A 22,216-nucleotide genomic window follows, 5' to 3' on the forward strand; every position below is an offset into this window, starting at 1 on the left:
TAAAACCTAGATATATGGTTTGTTATTTGTTAATTGGTTGTGCATTGATAATGCGAAAACGCATCAGTAACTCGATGTTATAAAACGCATTGTTGTGTATAGTTGATTAATGAATAAGTAAATGCATATAAGTCGAAGTTTATCTGTAACTTTTATCCTAAGAAGGTAAAAGCGATATCTCGGCCGCTCGATGATTTGATTTGACTTATGTGCCAGGCTCGGTCAGAACTGAATTGATGTGTTCGATTAAGTTCTATGTCGAATAAATCGGAGATCGAGAAACCAAAATGCTAGACTAATCATTCCATAGAATTGTCAGCATGATATCTAACAGAGGACTGTACGATCCCTTATCTAAAGGACAAGATTGATTAGATCAGAGTTTGACAACGTCTTTGAGAGCTACGATTGCAAATTGAATTGTACTTGTGCATATAGTTACTAGACTTATCCAAGTGGGAGACTGTTGGAATAGTGTCTAAGGCTACAACTATATTAGGCAAGTATTTGACCCGATTGTGCATGGTCCTTTTGGGTTGCCTTCACCATAGCAACTTGATAGGATGATTTATTATGAGAGAATAAATATTATTGATATATTATGAGAATAATATAATGAATAATAATATTGTTATTTGATTGATATAAGTCATGAATTAATTAGTATTAATTTGGTGACTTAAAGAGATTAATTAAATAAGAGGGTATAAACTGTCAATTGTTTGATAGTTACACTTTGGGCTGTAAATCCTTCTTGGATAGAGGATGGACGAATTCTAGGGCTTGGGATAACCTCAAATTCGTCCAAGGCTTATCATGGAAAGGATTTGGATTGCTTTAAGGAAAGATTATCCAACTAGGGTTTAAGTGTGAAACCCTAGGAGCCTTACAAGTATAAATCGACCCCTAGGGCAAGGGAAATCGGCACCTCTGCTAAAGCAAAGAAACCCTGGCCAATTTCTAGCCCCTCTCCTCTCTCTCAAATCATCCTCCTTGCTAGTTGGTGTTTGTAAGCCATTAGAGGAGTGACAATTGTGACTCTAGAGCTCCAAGACAACAAGATCAAAACAAGAGATTCAAAGGTAAACTTCTAGATCTGTTTTGTATTGTTCTTATACCTAATTAGTCATTAGAAGTCTTGGATTCAAAGCATGTTTAATTAGAGAAACCTAGATCCAAGCATTTGGATTTGCATGTGCACATAGGAATGTTCATATGGCCAAAACCCATCACTTTGAATCAACTAACTTATACAGGTTTGTATCATTCAGACCCAAACTTCTACAGACACTAAAGCCCTAAACAATTTCTAATCATATCCTAAACAATCGTAGTTGACAATCCGACAGCGACGTAGACGACTGCAATTAACGCTAGTGCTATACTACACTACCTACTCTCCACCAGCTTCTTGAAAACCTTTTCAACCTTCCCTGGTCCCGTACAGATCCTGTGCTTCTAGTAGTGTGGGCGCATACTACCTTCCACACCTATCTGTACGTGTCCCAAGAATTATCTCAAAGTTTCTAAGTCACTACACATGACGACTATAAACCGCAGGTACCCATGTTCCCACAGGCACACACCACCGCTCTTCCTAGAATCTCCTTTTAGGATTCTTCTCATACATATGCACACACTATAATACTTTAATGATTTTCTCAAGTTACTAGAAAATATACCACTACTAGGTGTACCAGCACACCCATATTCTTAGAAAAGCCACCATAAACTTCCTAGATTCCCACCTTATATGTAAGTGCTCACACTATCACACCCTAACACTCTTCCAAGGTCACTATGAATACTCAATCATGATGATATCAATTGCGAAAGAAATTTCTACCAATGCCAACTAACTATCTTACGAATACAATTACATGCAACAAAGATTAAATAGTCCTTCGACTTAAATATCACGCACTACAACAATTGGACTCAAACAAGAGCTGCGTAATAGGCCAAATCAAACATTCTAAAGCTATATTATCTTTGGGGCATGAAAATTAATGTATTCACTTAATAGTTAACTAACATCAATAAAGGTCTCACATAGCACAAATTAAGAAAAATTCGAGCAGAAAAGACAACGAGCAATAAGTCATCATAATGATCAGGCAATTCTAACACATAATTCCTGAGGGCCCCTAGCCTACACACTATCATACATATCTAACAGGTCACATATCACACACAAAAAGTCATCTCTCCTAAAACGCACTCTAGATGGCAACTCTGAGTAGATCCTTAGCCTAACTTATAACATGCACATAATACTATACCACATATAACAACAACTCAAAAACAACATATAAAGCAAGTATGTATATTTTGGGGGATCATTTTCTCGAGATTTGGTTGACTATACACATCCCATCTTCTCTTTTCTTCTCTTCAAATGAATCTTTTTCCAAAAAAAAACTTATGAAACACTCAGATCCATAGTTTGAGTTTGGAATCCCACGAATGTTTATCCAAATCCCTCAAACCAAAGCTCTGATACGAACTTGTAACGTCACAAATTCTAAAATAAAATTTTCCTTTTTAAAATAGACTAAACACTCATTTTATCAAAGTTACATTCAAGTCAAACTAATTATTCATAATCCATAATTAAAAATCAGAGTTATAAGGAAGGTAAAGCGGAATTTCAAATCATAAAATTGTCGATGCGTGTTGTGACATCCCCCATTTTTTCAGAACCAATTAAAACATTTTCTTTATCCTTTATAAATTGAGATGCGACAATTCCCAATTGAATAATTTTTTTTTAAGATAAAAAATTTATTTTATTAAAACATTTGAGGCTGTCATTCATTCATATCCAAACATACATTACATCGTAAAATATAAAAGGTCCTGAAACTACATATTACAAGCATATCTCTTTATTCCGCTCAGTATCCTAACTAGACTACACCGACCTTGGTTCATTACTTGGGATACAAAAAATGAGTGGGCCAGGTTTTGGGAAACCTAGTGAGATATGTAGGGTTTTCAAACCCATAACCTTTTAATGATAAAAGAATTTCATTCCTGCAAAACACATATCAGATAATATAGATACATATAATTTGACCTAATACCAACTACCCAACCCAACCGATCCTCACAGATCCTAGTTCGACAATCATTTGGAAGAATCACCTTACCTGATAAATTATATAAGTATATGTTTGACTACACAACTAGGGGAGTCCTTGGCCAATGTAAGTCACATGTAAGGCAACTAATATTTAGAGATTTGATAAATATGGTATCCCATTTTATCTACGTCCATGGGTTATAATTCCATGCTAATAACGTAATTCACCAGACTGCCTAGAGTAGTCAAGAGTTTTTATCTACTCTAGTCGATGACCCAGACATATTTGCCAGTTGTCTGATATGGACCCACACTTTTTGGTAATCCAAAAAAAAGGAGGACTACTACACTCCCCTCTGATCTCACACTTTACCCTCAGAATGAGACCTAAACTATTGGATTAGGTGTCTAAGCCCATAACTATAATTGATATGTACTTGACCCGATAGTAGCATGGTCCATTTTGGGTTGCATTCACCAGAACAATTTGGCAGGATGGATATTTGAGAAAGAGGTTATTTGTGATTTATTAATATATTATAAGTATAATATATTAATTGAGAAATCATATTATTTAATTAGTATTTGTCAAGAATTAATTTGGAATTAATTTAGTGATCAAAAGAGACTAATTAAATTAACGGGGAATGATTATGTAAATCAGTGATACATATGGTTTGGGCTAATGATCCATGATTGATTTGTGATGGACTAAGGTTATGAGATAGTCCATGAAGTGTTAGTCCAAATCAATTGTTGGATCATAAGCCTAAGTGTAAGAATTAGGGTTTACAAATGACTCTTGGAATTCTACACTATATATGTAACCTCTAAGCCCCTAAAATCGGCAACAAAGAGTATTTTAAGAGATATAGCCGATTTTGGTGCTCCAAGCTCTCTCTCAGTGTCATCCAATTGTTGGTGGTGTTTTGTGAAACATTTGATGCATCATACTTGAGGTGCTAAGGTCTTGAAAGGCCAACTTCTACAAGCTACAACAAGAGGTAATCATGTAACACCTTGTTCTAAATTATTCATTTATGGAATTTCAGAGGCCAATGCTAGGGGCGTTTCGGTCCTTTATGAGTCTTAAAGCGGTGATTTGAGAAGGTTTCGGGCCGAGGTGTGTTTCCAGAATTGTGGGGCTTCTCGCCACCTTTCCATGGATATAAAATTCATCGGAAACGGATCTAGAATGAAGGAGTTATGACACTTTGAAGATATTGGAAATAATGGCCCTTATGGAGAAAAGTTCGCATGGAAGGCCATGCATGCAATTTGGAACGCGCGTGGGTATGCCCATTGTAAGCTGGATTACGCCCAACGTAATGGAGCAAGTGATCGCGGGTGCGAGGAGGCGTACGCCCAACGTACGAGCCCAGCGTACGCTCAGAGTCTTAAAACCCTATTTTGAGGGTGTGCCACTATATAAGGAACATAATGGCTCCAACCCTAGCCCCCTTATCAGCCTCCCCAACCTCAGAGAAACCCTAGAACTCCCCAACCCTTCATTTTGTGAGATATTGACCTTAGGAAGCTTAGTTTGGTGGTTTAAAGCTTGGAAGAGAAAAGAAGAAGAGTGGAAAGGAGGAACCTTGGAGGTCAGAGCTTATAGATCTGAGATAACATCATCTTCTGGAACACTCTGAAGGTATAAAGCTCACAACTTTACTTAAGGGTTCTTAGATCTAGTATAGTTTATTTTTTGGTCCAAAGGTGAAAGCTTTATGGCTTAAATCCGATTTCCAGACCCAGGGTTGCCTCCCTTGGTGCTAAATGACTCCCTAGAACAGAAAGTTGATATCTTGATGGTTTAAATGAGTTCATGCATGAGTTAAGACCTTTTTCCATGAAAATAGATGATGGTTTTGGGAGTTGGAGCTTATGTGAGTCATGGAAGCCATAAAGTAAGCAACTTTATGGTTTAAGACCTGGATCTGAGTTTGTAGCCTCTGAACCGGAGCATTAAGCACTTAATGGAAAGATGGATTAACAGGGTACTACACTGAGCGTACGTGAAGGTATGCCCAACGTACTCGTCATCAAACCTGTACACTAAGCGTATATTGGAGTACGCCTCGCGTAATGTTGCTAGTTTGCGTTTCGAGCATTTAGGCCTCGGTGTGGGCTGTGCTTTGGAATATAGGTCTTTGGGCCTTATTGGGCCATCAGGAGTCAGTGATTTATGGGCCAAGTATATGTGTTGCGCTTAGGGTAAGGTCCAATAAAAGGATTGGGCCCAATGTAGTAAATTGGGCCATTAATAGGCCAATAGTGGGCTTGGGAAGCCTATCTAGTGTTGGGCCTTTTATATTATGTTTGGGTATTAGTTATGGACCATATTGGGGTTAGGGGTAAAATGGTCATTTTACCCTGAGAAGGACTATTGCATTGAGCTAAGTGTTATTTGATCTTGGTAGCTCGGGGAGCTGAGGGAGCAGCAGTCGGGGAAAACTTCAGGTAGCAGCCAAAGGGTCATCAACAAAGTTCAGCAGTGCATGTGAGTTTCCTTTTGTGTGAATGGGTCTACGGCCACAATGCCGACCCATGTAGTTATGAGTAAGAAGACCCAGGGGTTAGCCCTAGGCACTGTATGCTAGTATGTTATTCCGGACCAAGGTCCGTTGCTAGGCAGATGCCTGAGGAAGGTTTATGTGTTAGTTATTCCAGATCAAGATCCGATGTCGAGGTAAGCTCGAGGAAATCTGCATGTTAGATTATACTCGTTATCTGTGTGATACTTGTATGTGCCTGGTAGGGAGGTCAGTGTGGGCGAGGTCCCGTATCTCACCATGAGCAGAATATGGATGGGGTTCCATATATCATTAGTAGCAGAGCAGGAGCGAGGCCCAAGTTAGGAAAGTAGTGAGTGTTGGCGGGGGCTCGTATCTCATTATCAGTAGGAGTGTAGACGGGGTTCCATGACTCACTAGTAGCAGGACAGGGGCGAGGCCCAAGACAGGCGAGGCCTTAGGACAGTAATGTAGTAGGGTACGTTCAGTTTATGTTTTATGTAATATGGCGGATATGTTTGCATGCATTTAGAGGGTGGGGCCTAGGAACAGGCGGGGCCTAAAGTAAAACAAATCTGTATACCGAGCGGGGCTCGAAGCCAGGCGGGGCCCGATGTAGCGGGCGTGGCCTAGTGCTTGCAGTATGTGATTATGCATGGTATGTGGTAGGTTGGGGAACTCACTGTAACACCCTAATCCTTAGGTATTAATAATGATATTTTGGTTTGGATTTTTGAGAACCTACTCGGCGAGTTGGCCTCCCTACTCGTCGAGTAGTAGCGGGTTTGTCCGCGAAGTTTAATGACCTACTCGCCGAGTTCATTATGGGACTCGACGAGTAGATGCTGGCAGATGAAACCCTAGATTTCGGGGCTTTGCACCCTATTTAAAGGGTCATTATCCTCCCCTAGCCTGCCCTTTACAGCTCTTTACCTCCCAAAAACCCTGATTCGAGTATGAGTGTGTTTCTTGGAGATTTTAAGCTTGAAGGAGGGATTAGGTGAAGGAAGCACTTGAGGAAACAAGCTAGAGGAAGCAAAGGGCTCGTGGGGATTCAAGATCTACTTCTGTGGAGCACTTTCTGAAGGTGTTAAGATGTTCCTTGGCTCATTTCCACCCAAAACCCTCTTGCGCATGGATTCTAAGAAAGGGCTTTTGTGTTTAAGCCAAGATCTGAAGTTGTAACTTCAGATCTGGACTCCTTTTGGCCTTGAGATTCATAAAGTTATCAGTTGAGCTTAGCATGTTCCTCCCCTCAAGTGTATGACTCCATTCCAATCTTAGATTTGCTATTTTAGGGCCTTAAAGCCTTGCATGCACGTAAAGTTTGCAACTTTACGTGGAAAGCATGCCTCAGGAGCCTAGATTTGTAGTTTGAAGCATTGCATGGCTCAAAAGATTCTGTATGGCTTGAGATCTGATAGGACTCGACGAGTCGTAGGGGGCGACTCGGCGAGTCATATGAAGGCAGGCATGGACTCGATGAGTTGGATGAACAACTCGAAGAGCGCGATGAATATTGCTCTGGACTCGACGAGTTGGATGAACAACTCGGCAAGCCGGATGAAGATTACCTAGAACTCGACGAGTTGAAGGAACAATTCGGCGAGTCGAGTAAGATTCCCCCAATTGTTGGATGTTTGTAGACGTGTCGAGTGGAAAGCAAGGAAACTCGACGAATGACCTTAGATTATCAATCAAGACCGTATGAACTCGGCGAGTCACCTTGATGACTCGGCGAGTAGATGTTATACCGGAAAACTCGGCGAGTCACTAGTTGTACTCGGCGAGTTAGGGTCAACATGGACTGTTGACTTGATCTTGGCGGTAGTTGTCCAGGATGGACTTTGGGGAAATGACTAGATATTGTATGACACTTTTTAGGCAGTTGCGTGGAGCAGCCCATGGGGTATATTTGGTCGCAAAGTGTCAGTTCAACATTCGTGACAGGTGAGTCTTCTCACCATACCTTTGGGTCTAAGGCACCAAGGCCGGCCCATTATGTGATTATGATATATGTGTTAGACATTCTGTGTTTGGTTATGTGATTGCATGTTTTGTATGAAGACACTGGGGGAAGCCTATGGCATTGGATGTAAGACAATGTGGGGTAGCCCATGGCAGTCCTAGGTGAAGACCATGTGGGGTAGCCCATGGCATTGGATGTAAGGCCATGTGGGGGAGCCCATGGCAGTCCTAGGTAAAGACCATGTGGGGTAGCCCATGGCATTCTCACAGGTTTCATGTATGCATAGCTTACGTGATATGTGTGTAGCTTTTATAGCTAACAGGATATATGATATGTGGGTTGTGTGTGTGCGGTATGCTCTGGGAAACTCACTAAGCATTTCGCTTACAAGTTGTTGATTGTTTCAGTTACTTCAGAGCCTAAGGGCAAAGGCAAGGCGTGATGACGTGACGTGCACTCTACCTCTCTTTTGTGTGTTGGGACTCTCTGATGTTTTCAAAAGAACAATGAAATTGTAATAATTGTGAATTGGAAAACAAATGGTTTGGAAATCTATGGATTATGAGATTTTTGTTTGATTAATTAAAAATGAAAAAAAAAATTCCTGGTAAAAATTGGGTCGTTACACTCACTAAGCTTCGTGCTTACGGTTTTCAGTTTTGGTTTCAGGTACTTTCGGTAGCGGAGGGAAGAGCTTGGGGTGATCGCATGGCACACACCATTGTTTATTTAGCCTGGGATGTTTTACTCTGATAAAATAAAATAATGTTTTAGACATGATACTCTAATGTGATATGTTTTGAATGAATGGTTGACACTTGTGGTTTATTTATTAAATTAAAAATGAAATTTTTGGTCAGGATTTTTGGGTCGTTACAAATCATCTAACTAGTTTTTATGATACAAATATCAAATTTGTATGCTAGTTAGGCTTCATGCTTTGGAAAAATGAAATTGCATGTATAATTAGAGAAAACTTAGATCCAAAGCATTAGGGTTGTATGTGCACCATAGGGATGCTATAGTGCTTAAAACCCAAGTGGTGATGTTCTGATGATGGACAATGAGTCGATGTAGGAGAAGAGAAAATGATTTCAATAGAGATGGTGGTCTTAACTCTCCACATAGAAGAGATGTATGCCCTGGTTCTTGATTTAAAAACGTTTGTGACATAGATACAACCATACAAGTGGTGAAATTAAGAGGTGGAGGAGAAGATAGATTGATGGGTCTATTAGATCCGGTGAATTGGCCTTAAATCTCGACACATATATACCGAAATAAGAGTGGTGGTGATCGTTACCTGCTGTATTATCAAAGTGGTGGTCGATGGGTGGCAAGAGGTGGTGTGAGGAGGTGCTACATAGATGGAGATTATAGCAGCAGTAGCAGAGCTGCGGTGGTGGATTTGCTGCCTCATCTTTCTTTTCGTCCGACGGTGATCAACGAAAGAAGGAGACAGTAGGTGGTGGTGATTGGAGTCCTCACGGTCGCGGCGTGCAATGGCAGTTCCACTTCCTTGCTCGTTTGTTTTCTGTCGACGTGAACTCAAAGGGAGGGGCGGTGAATGGTGACAAGTAGTTGGAGGGAGCTAGTCCGATGGAGTCACGCAAGCAGTGACAACAACACATGTGAGGGTGTTTGGCTAGCTCTGATCATCAACAAAGAATGAGGAACACGGTGGTGGTGGCTGGTGATATAAGAACGAGAGAGAAAGACCTGTTTTATTTTTTAATTATTAAAATAAATGAATAGGTATTAATTTTTTTAAAAAAAGAAGATATATTTATTTCAGGTGTAAAAACGGTTCATTATAAGTGAAAAGACAAATATACCCTCATGTGGGAGGCACATGAGGGGGTTAATAACAACAACTTAACAGAAGTTAAGTTGGGGGGGACCAATTCTACGTACAAACTAGGCCAAAAAGACCATGAATCCAAAAAAGTAAAGGTTTGGACTTAAACCCCAAAAAAATGCATACCATAAGGACCATTTTTGCAATTTTTTCTATTATTAATTCACGAAGTTTGGTTATTACCTCATGACATCGTTAAAACTAACCAACAATTCAATACAACTACATTCTACATCTTTAGATATAACCAACTTTCCACTTTACCAACACATATTTAACAAACAATAGGTTCATATAAACCTGACATAACTTACTACAAGATAAAATCTATGACTAGTTGTCACCAAACTCATCAAACTCCACAACACAATTGTTTACTAACTTAACCCAATAAGCTATTAGTTAATACTCATAATATAATAATTCCATAGGTTAGGGTTTATAACCCACAAAAACCCATATGTGGAATTCACTTGATAGATTTACAACAACGTTCATAATTGCACCATATTATGACTTTTAATCGACTAACTCTGTATCCAACACCCCTTCGTAATTATTCTATGAATATGATAACATAATAATAAAACAAGAGGATACCTCAACTCGGTCGACACCTCATTCATCATGTTTTAACACCAATTCTCTGATAGACTTCTCGAGAATTAATCTCTCCCTCACTCTCCATCAGATTTCATTTGGAAAAACTCCTAAATGAAGAACTAGACTTCGTATAAATACACCAAAATTCATAGGGGCACGTCGTCTCCCTTGTATGGTCGCGTTGCGTCCAAATGTGTGTCGTTCCGAACTTGCCACACATCGACTTCTCTTGCAATGTGTCTTAACGAGGTTTTAAGCTTGTGAGTTACGGCAAAGTTTCGCCAATTTTTTTGTTAAAAGTACATTGCTATAAACTCAAAACAACATTTTAATGAATTTTTTTGAAAATCTAACGGGAGTACATTGCTATAAATGGCAAAATAATGATTGGGTTAAAAATATAAATATATTCTTTAGTATAATAAAAAATGTAAGTAAGTTTCTCTTCTAAATTTAAATATAAACATGTTTTTGGTTAAAAATAAAAATCTTTTTTAGTTTTCTTTTAAAAATATGAACATGTTGATATTTTGGTTTAAAAGTAAAACTGTGTCGTTTTTTTGATGAAAAATAAAATATGTAATTGTTTTGAGTGAAAAATAAATGTGTTGCTATTTAGGTTAATCATTAATTTATATTTGTATTTGGTTGAAAATTGTTTTTTTCTGTTATTTTTATTTGGCATGGTCAGTTTTCGTTAACAATTGTCATTTTCACTTAATTTTCCTTTGACTAAATAAATCAATATTATTTGAAATTTTAAATTTGATGGAATTTGTTTAAAATTAGAATTTAATCTTATTTTTTAGGCCGTTTGGATAAATTATGTAAAAATCTTAGTTTTGAAAGTTAATAATAGAACTTGTCAAGTTTGAAACCCTTTTATTAATTTGTAAAAAGTTAATCATTTACCGAATCATCCAAAATTTTATATACTTACCAAAAAATTATTGAAGACATCTTAAAGTACAAATTGAAGCTAACCCACTTGGCTAGCATGGAAGTTCTAAACTTTCTCCGTTTAATCCCAATGAAAAAAGAAAAATAATTATTTTTGTCGTTAAAAAAAACATCTTAGGGATAATTTCCACATACTATTTTGATTGATTGTTCATCAAACCCATTGCTCGCCTAATTTCATATAAGAAATAAGAACCTGATAAATCCACGTATACAAACCAATAAAACTATCTTGTGATGATTAAACCAGATGTACACAATGTACTACCCAAGTAGAAAAATCATATGATACATAAATATGGGTAAAATCAATGTATGCACAACTGAAGATTACTATCGTCACAAATTATTGCTTTTAAAAAGATTGGAATTTAGGTAAAAGGAAGAAGTACCAAACATAATTCCACTAAATTTTTATTATAGCACTTTACCGTTATTTTTTTCTTATTGCAACATTTACTTTGCAAAACCTACTCGTCTTTTGCTTTTATTGGTCAAAAAATAAGAGCGTATTGCTATTTAGGGTTAAAAAAATTACATTGTCCACTTTCAATACAGTTCATCAACATGAGTTGACTATTGTACGGATCAGAATGTGGACTTGTTTCCACATCTGGGGGCGCAATTGAGCTAGATTCTTACTTTGGTACAGGCCACCATTGAACCCACTAAAATTCTTTTGAAATTGTTTGAGGTTTGTTGGGCTTGAAAATTCCCATGTTTTGTAATCAGTGGCGCTACATACATTAAAGGTGGGTCATTTGATCCATTTATTTTTTTATTTATTTTTTATTTTTTTATTTTTTTATTTTTTTATAAATGATTATATAAAAATATAAATTGTGAACTATTTTAAATATTTTAAGTGAGCCATATTAATGCTTTTGGCAAAAACAAATATACATAAATCAAGATTTTCAAAGCTTATCATTAATTTTTTTTATTGGTTTCATTTAAATAATGAACCATATGGTTTTACGTTCTAGACTCGTCACTTTCTGCAATTCTCCTATAGTTCCATGACCTCTACAAATGATAAGTATAATAATTTCATTGCTACTCTCACACATGATAGCAATGTATTTACAATTTTTTTTTCACAATAATAGCAACACTTTGTTTTTTTTTAATCTATAATGGTAGTGTACCTATGAATTTTTACCTAAATAGCAAGTAACTTTGTTTTTTTTAGCAAAAATAGCAATCTACTTATACTATTTTATCCATAATAGCAATATACTTATAACTTTTAACCCAAAATAGCATTATACTTTCAAGGTACAATGGTTTAGAAAGAAAAAACGTTATAAATATAAAAAAAAGTTTTGAATAAGAAATGAACCTGAGATGTTATATTAGACAATAAAATGAAAGTATATTGCTATTTCTTGCATTATAGTTGGGTGAATGAAAAAAAAGTAATTTCATTCTGTTGTCTAATATAATATATTACTTTCATTTCATATTCTTAATTTTTTTATGTCACATAATATTTTAATTTTCTTTTCTGCTAAAGCATTGCCTTCTTTTTTTTTTTTTTTTTTTTTTTTTACTTTTATTTCCCAAGTGGGACATCATTTTTTGCATATACAGGTAATAAAACTTTGTAATAAGGATAGTTCATAGTTGTACGTTAAATTGATGGTAAGATAACCGTATTTGTGTACATTTTTCGTGTAAACCCAAAATACAAAGCGGTTTCATATGAAAAAGGAGAATGATTATGGCTAAAACAAATTGTAATTTTAGCCATAGCCAATTGTTAGGGCTTAAAAAATTGTTATTAAAAAAGATATTGCCGAGTTTCCAAACATCTACCTTAACAACACCCCCAGAACATACCAAGATGTCTTGTGGCTTCATGTCAGGATGAATACTGGCGTTGGAATGCAAGTAATGCAAAGCGAAATTTTTTAGAAAGTATAAAAAACATTAAAAGATGTTAAGTAAGACTTTAGAGATAGGAACAAATTCGTACTCACTTATGAAAAAGATGTATTATTTGAGTTAGAATCACTTTGTGAACATAACACAAGTTTAAACCTTCGAATGTTGCTTGGCCATCTTTATCCAACAAAGATGCCTCACAAATTTGTGATCATAAAAGACACCTAATAGTAGGGGGTGTGAGTCTTATAGTTGTGAAATTTGCTTCCTTGATCTTGGAATTAAAACAAAAAACCATAATATTTACCAAAATTGACGCATTGGTTTTAAATGCCAAAAATAGTTAAATTCGAAGAAACAAAAAACGGAAACAAACCTATTTATGGTTTTACCTTTGGCCATTAGAAACCAGATATTATATGAAAATATGGGCTCATTACTATGTCTCGAAACCTTTATATCAGCTCAGACACAAACCCTAATATTCTTTTGAACATTCTATCAACATACCAAGAAAGGAAACCAGACACGATTTAAAGAAAAAGGAGGTCTTCAAATAAGAAACCCTAATCTCATTGAGAAGCATGTTGGTTGAAAAAGAAACGCATTCCCTTTGAGGCATGATGTAAGAAACTATTTCCGACTCATACGAAAGAAAGCTTACATAAAATTAAGCATGAAAATTAAAAAAAATTAATGAATTAAATTTCTAAATTTATGTCGAAACGTAGACTATCTTGAATTTATACCGACATATATATAAAAATAAGCATATAAAAATAGTTTTTTAAGTTAAAAAATGATAGTTATTAACGACAATCAAAAAATATATATTACGTAAGATAAATACGAAAGTCTAGAAAATAAAACGGCGAAGGAAATATTTTACAAAATGCGAAATGAAAGAATCAATTTCACATTATAGACAAAATTATAAAACTCGATATCTATTAAATTTGAAAAAAAAAAAAAACAAATTACCCTTATATCTTAGGCACATGATAGGATTTAACGGACAAAAAGTTAAAGGTGTGAGCTAAAAATACTATTCATACAAATTTTAGAAACCACAAAAAACTATGGTTATCCGGGTCAATTGCATTGAGATGAACCGTCCATTTCAAATGGGAACTGAACCGTGTCATTTTTGTACTACAATTCCAGATTCCAACCAATGTAGGAAAAGTTAAGGAGAAAAAACAGTATATGCCAATCATAAGTTGACACCTGGCCTAGTCCACAGAATATGATTTTTTGCCTTAGATGGACAACCTGTAAACATATTAAATGTAGTACTAGCATCTTTTTATGTCTTACCAATTTTGTTGCAAGTATGTGGTGAACGAATACAAAGTTTTCAATTTGGCAAAGCTTCCACTTTAATGAAAATGGATCATGCACAGATCGCAAATGTATATACATAATGATTTTATATTTTTTAGAATTGCATAAAATTTAAAGGATTTCACATTCAAGGCAATGCTATTTAATAGGATGAATATAGGAAATTATTCTTCTACAAGTCCGAGAAGTTTTTGATTGTTATTTTCCTTACGGAAAATTTTATACAAACTTTATGTGGACAATAAGAAATTAATCTTCTAAATTGCATTTATGGGACTGAGTAATATATTAGAATTTGCTTACATGTTTTTATGAAAAAATATACATGATTAATATCACCCTAACCTTAAAAGGAAAATATTCCTGTTGATTTTGCAATTGGACATTTTCATCAAAGAGGAAAAAGATTTTAGTGTGCTATATTAATCTTCTATGTTAAGTAGTTTTCAACTATCTAAAAGCCAAAAAAAGATACGTTTGTGAAGGGGTTTACATGATCTTCCACGTTATGGATATCCATGTTGTTCCTTTCTATTATGTAGAGACCACAAACGCAAAGACCAGTACTCCTAAAAATGAATTCTTATTTATTCCTTTTAACCTTTTCATGTCCTAAACAACAATAATTTTCTTGAAAATGTTCGGCATGCATTATTAGGTCACTATAGAGAGTACAATTCGATAAGAACCGACTTCCCACGGTGGCTTCTTACCCTTTGAATCTTAGGGAATTAAGGAACAATTAGCAAAGCTTCTATTGATTCATCAACCAAATTAGCTACCGTTTTTCCTTTATCTACGAAAAATGTAGAGTTAAAGAAAATTAGTAGAGAAAATAGATGAAATAAAATGAAAGAAAATTTTATTTCGGTGTTTGCGACGGGAAAGAAGTGGAAACAAAATAAAATTTATATTTCATTCTCTCCAAGTTAAGAGAGAAAGTTATCCTCTCATTCTTTCCATTTTCTTCCGTTACAACTTGGAAATATCAAAAAAGAAAATATTTTCTTCTCATTTTCATTCATTTATCTTTTTCTTTTCTCGTTACATTAGACTCACGTTTTATATATATATATATATATATATATATATATATATATATATATATATATATATATATATATATATATATATATATATAAAATTAGGTTCGTATATGGATTTTAAATATTGTATGAATGTATGACCTAATATTAGCTATCGATAAAATTTAATCTGCCAAGGTAAATTCAAAATTTTTTTAAACAATTTAACAATTATCTAATACCAATAAGAAAACTAAGGTAGTGTTTGTTTTTTGTCTGCAGATCTGCGTGGCCTCTTCTGTCTGCGCCGCGCAGACCACGCGCAGACATTAGCCTTTGCAGACTGTTTGTTTTTTTGAAGAATGCAGACCTAAAAATGTCTGCGCGCCCTCTTCTTGGCGCAGATATGGACCAGGGTATTCTAACGTCTTCAGATATCTTCTAGCATAAAAAAACATATATATCTATATTTTTTTCAAGTTTTTTTTTTATTTACATTTTTTTCCAACTTTATTAATGATAAAAAAATTTGAAAAAAAAATTTAAAAACTTAAAAAAAAGACGTTCGACGATACAAACATGATATTTTTGACAAATTTATAAATAAAGATTTATTACAATAATAGTCATTGAAGTTGTTTATATAAATATGAAAAAAAAATCATAATTTTGTAAAACATTATTTAATACAGTATCGTCAATTTCTCAAAAAAATATTTATGGTACGTTTTTAATGGATTTAATTGAAAAAGTCGAATTTATTTCTTTCCATTTATGTATCAAATTCTTTGATCACTAATTATAATGTTTAGTTATAACTTTGCAACCAAAGTTGTTGGTTTTATCAAATATATACGTTAATTCATACCATTTTTATTTTTATTTTTTATACAATAATACATAAAAGTTGATCTGGATTCGTTAATTATTAATAACAAAGTCATAAAAATATTAAAAAATCACTTTGAAGTTAAAAAAAATCAGTTTATTTAGATTTCAGTTTATTTTAGTAGCCCGCAGATGTCAAAAAAACAAACAGTCTTCTTTTTTCAGACTGCAGACGTTTGGTCCACCCTCTTCTACTGCAGAGGTCTACAGATATGGTCTGCAGACTGCATATATTTTGCCTTAGAAAAAACAAACAGCACCTAAAGATGCGTTATATTTTTGAATCGTTTTTTTTATTCAATTCATCTTATTTGATTAACATCTTAATTGCATGACAAGAAGTATATTCATTCTCCATAAGAATCGATTTGCAGAACTCAAGTTACGATTGCGATAAATCATTTATTCATGATATGTGAATTTTACCTGTTCATTCTTAAAGAATATATTAATGATATATTATACTGTTTAACTCATTTTTTTTTTTCATATTGAAATTCTTTCAGAATTTTGAATATTTAAATATTTGTTTAACTATTCTTAAATAATTAGTTCTAAATTGTTGATAAATTATTGTATTTTTTTTATAGGTAAGACTTTTGAAACGAGCATTCTTCAAGAATTATATTAACAAAATGTATACTTAACTATTTATTTTTTAGAATGTTGCTCATAAATACATATTCTTATAGAATATTATTTGTTCATCCCTTTCATGAATTTGAGATGACGTTTTTTAATATTTATTCATTTTATAAGTTTTTTTTTTTTTTTTTTTTTTTTTATTTATAAATAAGTTAATTATATGTCTATTCTAAAATAATATTCAAACTCAGTGTATTTTCTGTGCAAGTGTTTTTGTCAAGAACCATTAATGTATTATATTCTTAAAGAATGTATTATATATTATAATCTTTTTTTGTATATTCTAAAAAAAAGATGACATGTTCTTAAAGAATATAGTACAAAAGTTTGTAGATATTCTTTAAAATGTTGTATATATTCTTATTTTATGTTATAAAAATGGTTTTCATTTGCTTATTATAAATTTTTTTATTGTATTGTAATATATTTTTCTCAAAGAATGATATGTTATTGTCTTATATAGGAGATGTATTCATTAAGAATGTTACTTCTCAAAAAATTATATCGTGTAACACCGAATGAATCAAAAAACTATTAAATAACATAATATTCTTCAAGAATGAAAGAATTAAAATATGTATTCAATGAAGACGCATTCTCAAAAAATCCGATTTAAACTAAATGTAATTAATAAAATATGAGATTTGACTTGATTTCTATCAACTAATTTTACGTCATTGCCTAAATATTAAATACTTATCATATATTTCTCTTTATAAAATGTAATAAATGTCATTATAATTAATAATTATAATTATATAGTACATGATAGTCTATGTTAATAATATGTACCCAAAATCACATCCATTCATTCTTTTTAATCTAATGGTCAGAATTTGGTTATACATTCACACAATATTTATGATTCACATTTGATCCTAACCATATCAGGGTTAGGATTAAATATGATTCATAATTATTTGTGTGAATGTATGACCAAATTATGACCACTAGATTAAAAGGAATGTAAAGTTATGATCTTAATGTACATATAATTAATATGAGGTAGCGTTTACTCTATAATTACATGCAAATAATTATAAGAGCATTTATAACATTTTATTATGAGCGAGAAATAAAAATATCCATATTTTAGGCAACAAAGAGGCATTAATTAATAAAAATCAAAATTGAAAAATTCAAATTAATTTCTTTTTGAACTTTTCAATTTGTCTATTTACATTCTTAGAGAACAAAATTTTAATGGAGATGGTTATTAACGTTTCCATGGATATAATTCAATTTCAATTGTTATTATTCTCATTTTTGAAAAACAAGTCGTGAATTACAAGTTATATATATGAAAAAAGAAATAAATCTGTCTCTGCTAACCATTTATATATTTTTTCATATCAAACGTCAAAAGACATGATACAAGCTTAATTATATCATTATTTTTAAAAATAACAAACTTCTTATATTATTCTATGAGAATATATAGAAAAAAATGTCATTCTTATAGAATAACAATTATATCGTAACATTCTTTAAAATATCATTCTTATATGATTATGTAAGAATATAAAAAATATAACTTTTAAAGAATAACATACATTCTTAAAAATAAGAAACGTTCTTATATTATTCTGTGAGAATATATAAAAATATAACTTTTAAAGAATTACAAACATTCTTATATTATTCCATAAAAATGAAAAAAAATGTCATTCTTAAAGAATAAAAAATAACAAATGTTCTTATATTATTTTATGAGAATAGAAAAAATATAATTCTAAAACATATAATTCTTACACAATATCATATATTCTATGTAAATTATTTTTAAATTTGTTCGAAGTGAGTATATTTATTATAATATAAATAAAGAAATAAGAGATGATGATGATTTAGGTTAATCACTTTAAATTTTAAAATAAGAAGATATTCATTAAATAATTTATTTGAAAAACGATAAAATAAAAGAATGAGAAAAGCAAATACAATAAACAATTTAATATATAACAAGAACCGAAAATTAGAACCGAATAATTTTTACAATTTGAAAAATTACAAACGTCCCCATCCAGTTTACTTAGTATCTTCTTTTACCACCAACCAATCATTGTCGGCAAGTTCTTCTTTTTTTTTTCTCTACTTAGCAAAAAAAATAGAGTCTAATATAATACAATTATAATAAATACATATCTTGAATTTTAGTAGAATATGGATCAATTTCAGCCTCAAATTGTTTTTGCCATCATTGAAGTTACGGAGGCTATAAATGAACATACAAAGACGAAAGTGAATGAAAGATCTAGTTATATAATTCCATAAAAATGCGTTTTTACATTGAAATTTAAATTGAATTCCATAAATATCAGTATTTAATTTAGTTACCAAAATTACTATCATATCCATATATAAAATTATTGGTCTACATTTAGTCATATGTTCACACAATAATTAACTGTTATATATGATCCTAACTCTCTCTCTCTCTCTCTCTCTCTCTCTCTATATATATATATATATATATATATATATATATATATATATATACTAGTTTATAACCCGTGGGAACCACGGTAATAAAATTAATTAAACTTTTATAGTAAAAATTCAAAATTATTAATCAATTATTTTAAATAAATTATCAATTTAAGAGATATTTTTTTAGTTATGCGAAATTATAATCATTGATTCAGATAAATATGTAAAATTATTTTTTAATATATATTAGACATTTTTTATTTGTGAATTAATGAAAACATTAATATAAAATTTAAATTTTAAATTTTAAAATAGAGAATAAATACATTGACAAACAGCATCACATTAATGAGGATGTGTAAAAAATTTAGAATGAAGAACTAATATATTGACAAGTGTCAACACATTAATTAAAAGGTCTAATATGATGACACATGGCAAAATAACTACTCTTTTATTAGTGTGTGTATATATATATATATATATATATATATATATATATATATATATATATATATATATATAATTGGGTTTCTTACATTTATTGTGTGTCCATAAAGACAATTTTGGGCCAGCGGATGATTATAATCAATGGTTATGATCTGAGAGTCTATGATATTACAATAGGATAACATGTACAATATAATCACATAAATTTCAGCACAAGGGTATTATGGTTAATTAACCTATATTAAAAAAATAAAATTTTCGGATTTTAAGGGGTAATTAATTCCCTTATTTTGAAAAATCTGAATTTTTAAATTAATTCAAATTTAATTCTTATATAATTTAATAATAACCGATTTTTTTCTATCACAATAATAGAAAATCAACCAAACTAGTAATGTTATTTTTGATTTTATTCTTGCAGAATATGGTTCCGTTTAAAATATTTTTATATCTAACATACTTAAAAAAATTATACAACATATTATAGAGAATATGAAATTTATGCTTTAAGAACAACTAATTATATTAATTTATAAAGAATAAGACTGTAAACAATTATTATTCATTATGAATAAAAATATGGCTAATAATGGTTTAAAAATTACACTTATTTTTAAAGAGTAAAACAAAGAATAGTAAAAAAAAAAGAAAAAAAAATCAAAATCTAACAAAAACACTAATCCATTCTGAAAGAATATTATTGTTAGGAAACACTTAATACTTTGTGACATAATATATTCTGACAGAATACACTCTCGTTGTCCATGTTTTCTTCCTTTTACACATCAATGTCTTCAAAACCTAAATCCATAAAGAAAACATATTCAACTTTCAAATATTAAAAAAATCTATGCATTCTAAGAGAATAAAAACTATAAATTCTTCCAGAATGTAGCACACATTAAAAAATTGTAATTTATTCTAATAAAATGTAATCCTAAAAAACATATATATTTTGCTAGAATGATACTATAAATATTCTCCGATAATGGTTTTGAATATTCTTAAAGAATTTGTATTATCAAGAGTATGAAATTAATTCAAAGAAATCAAATTAAATCATCATGTTTATGGAATAACTAACCATAAGCAAAGTCAAAATAGAGAAAATAAAGACCTCATTAGTGTTAGATTAGGTGTCTAAGCTCATAACTATAATGTGTATGTACTTGACCCGATAGTAGCATGGTCCTTTGGGTTTGTCTTCACCATAGCAACTTGATAGGATGAATTATGAGAAAGAGGTTGATAAATGATTTATTAATATATTATAAGAATAATATATTAACTAAGAAATCATATTATTTAATTAGTAATGATCAGAAATTAGTTTGGAATTAATTTAGTGATCAAAACAGACTGATTAAAAGAACGGGGATTGATATTGCAAATCACTGATAGTTGCAATTGGGCTGATGAATCACTTTGGAATAACGTTGGACGAATTCTATGGTAAGCCCATAGAGAATTCGTCCAAGGAGTATTGTAGAAGGAGTCCCTGGGCAGCTTAAGGATTAAGCAGTCAAATTAGGGTTTCACCTAAAACCCTAGCAACCACAAGTATAGCCCCTTGACTACCAGATTTCGGCCCTCATGCTTCTAAGAGAACCCTAGCCGAAAATCCTAGCCTCCATCTATCTCTCTTGTTCATCCAATTGCTAGTGGTGTTTGTGACTCCATTAGAGGGTGCAATAATTAAGGCATTAAGCTCTTGAAGGTCAAGATCAAGGAAAGGATTACTTGTTATTACTAGTTAACAAGAAAGGTATTCTTCTAACTTATGTTTATTCACTAAATCCGAAAATTGTATGCTAGATTAGGGATCTTGCTTTGGATAATTGAATTGCATGTATAACTTGAGAAAAACCTAGATTGAAAGCAAGTAGGGTTGCATGTGCATCATAAGAATGTTGTAATGCTCAAAACCCATCACTAGTATCAGAGATTAGGGTATTTTTATGTTATATTTGATGCATTTATGAATTGTTCAAAACAAAAGGAAAAACGATTTTTGTTTCTGCGTGATGAACACGATGTGTTCATAGCGGAACACGATGTGTTCATAGCGGAACACGATGTGTTGGTCCTCCACGACGTGTTATGGCATGAAACGACGTGGAGACCAGTCAGTTGGCAGATTTTCAGATTTTTGGTCTAAATTAGATTTGGATAATTACCATAAAGTTGTTTTACTATTTAAAATTCGAATTTTCTGTTATGGTATTAATTATCCTTATCTAGTTGGAAGATTATGATCAAAATTTGAGATAATGTTTAAAATTATATGGTTAGTTTAAATTATTTAAAATTTGATCTAGAAGTTTTGAAAAGTTTCAAAACTTTCCCTCAAGTTTTGGAATTTAAAATTTGATTAAAAGTTTTAATTTTGAAATATTAAATTCTAATACCCTAGTGTTTTAAAAGTTTAAAATACAACCTTTATACTATTATAATATTAAAAGCTTAATACTTATATATATATATATATATATATATATATATATATATATATATATATATATATGTGTGTGTGTATAAAATGAGCCAGTTTTACCGTTA

Source organism: Lactuca serriola, chromosome 1 (assembly GCF_051521515.1).
Source record: "Lactuca serriola cultivar US96UC23 chromosome 1, Lser_US96UC23_V15, whole genome shotgun sequence".
Taxonomy (NCBI): Eukaryota; Viridiplantae; Streptophyta; class Magnoliopsida; order Asterales; family Asteraceae; genus Lactuca; species Lactuca serriola.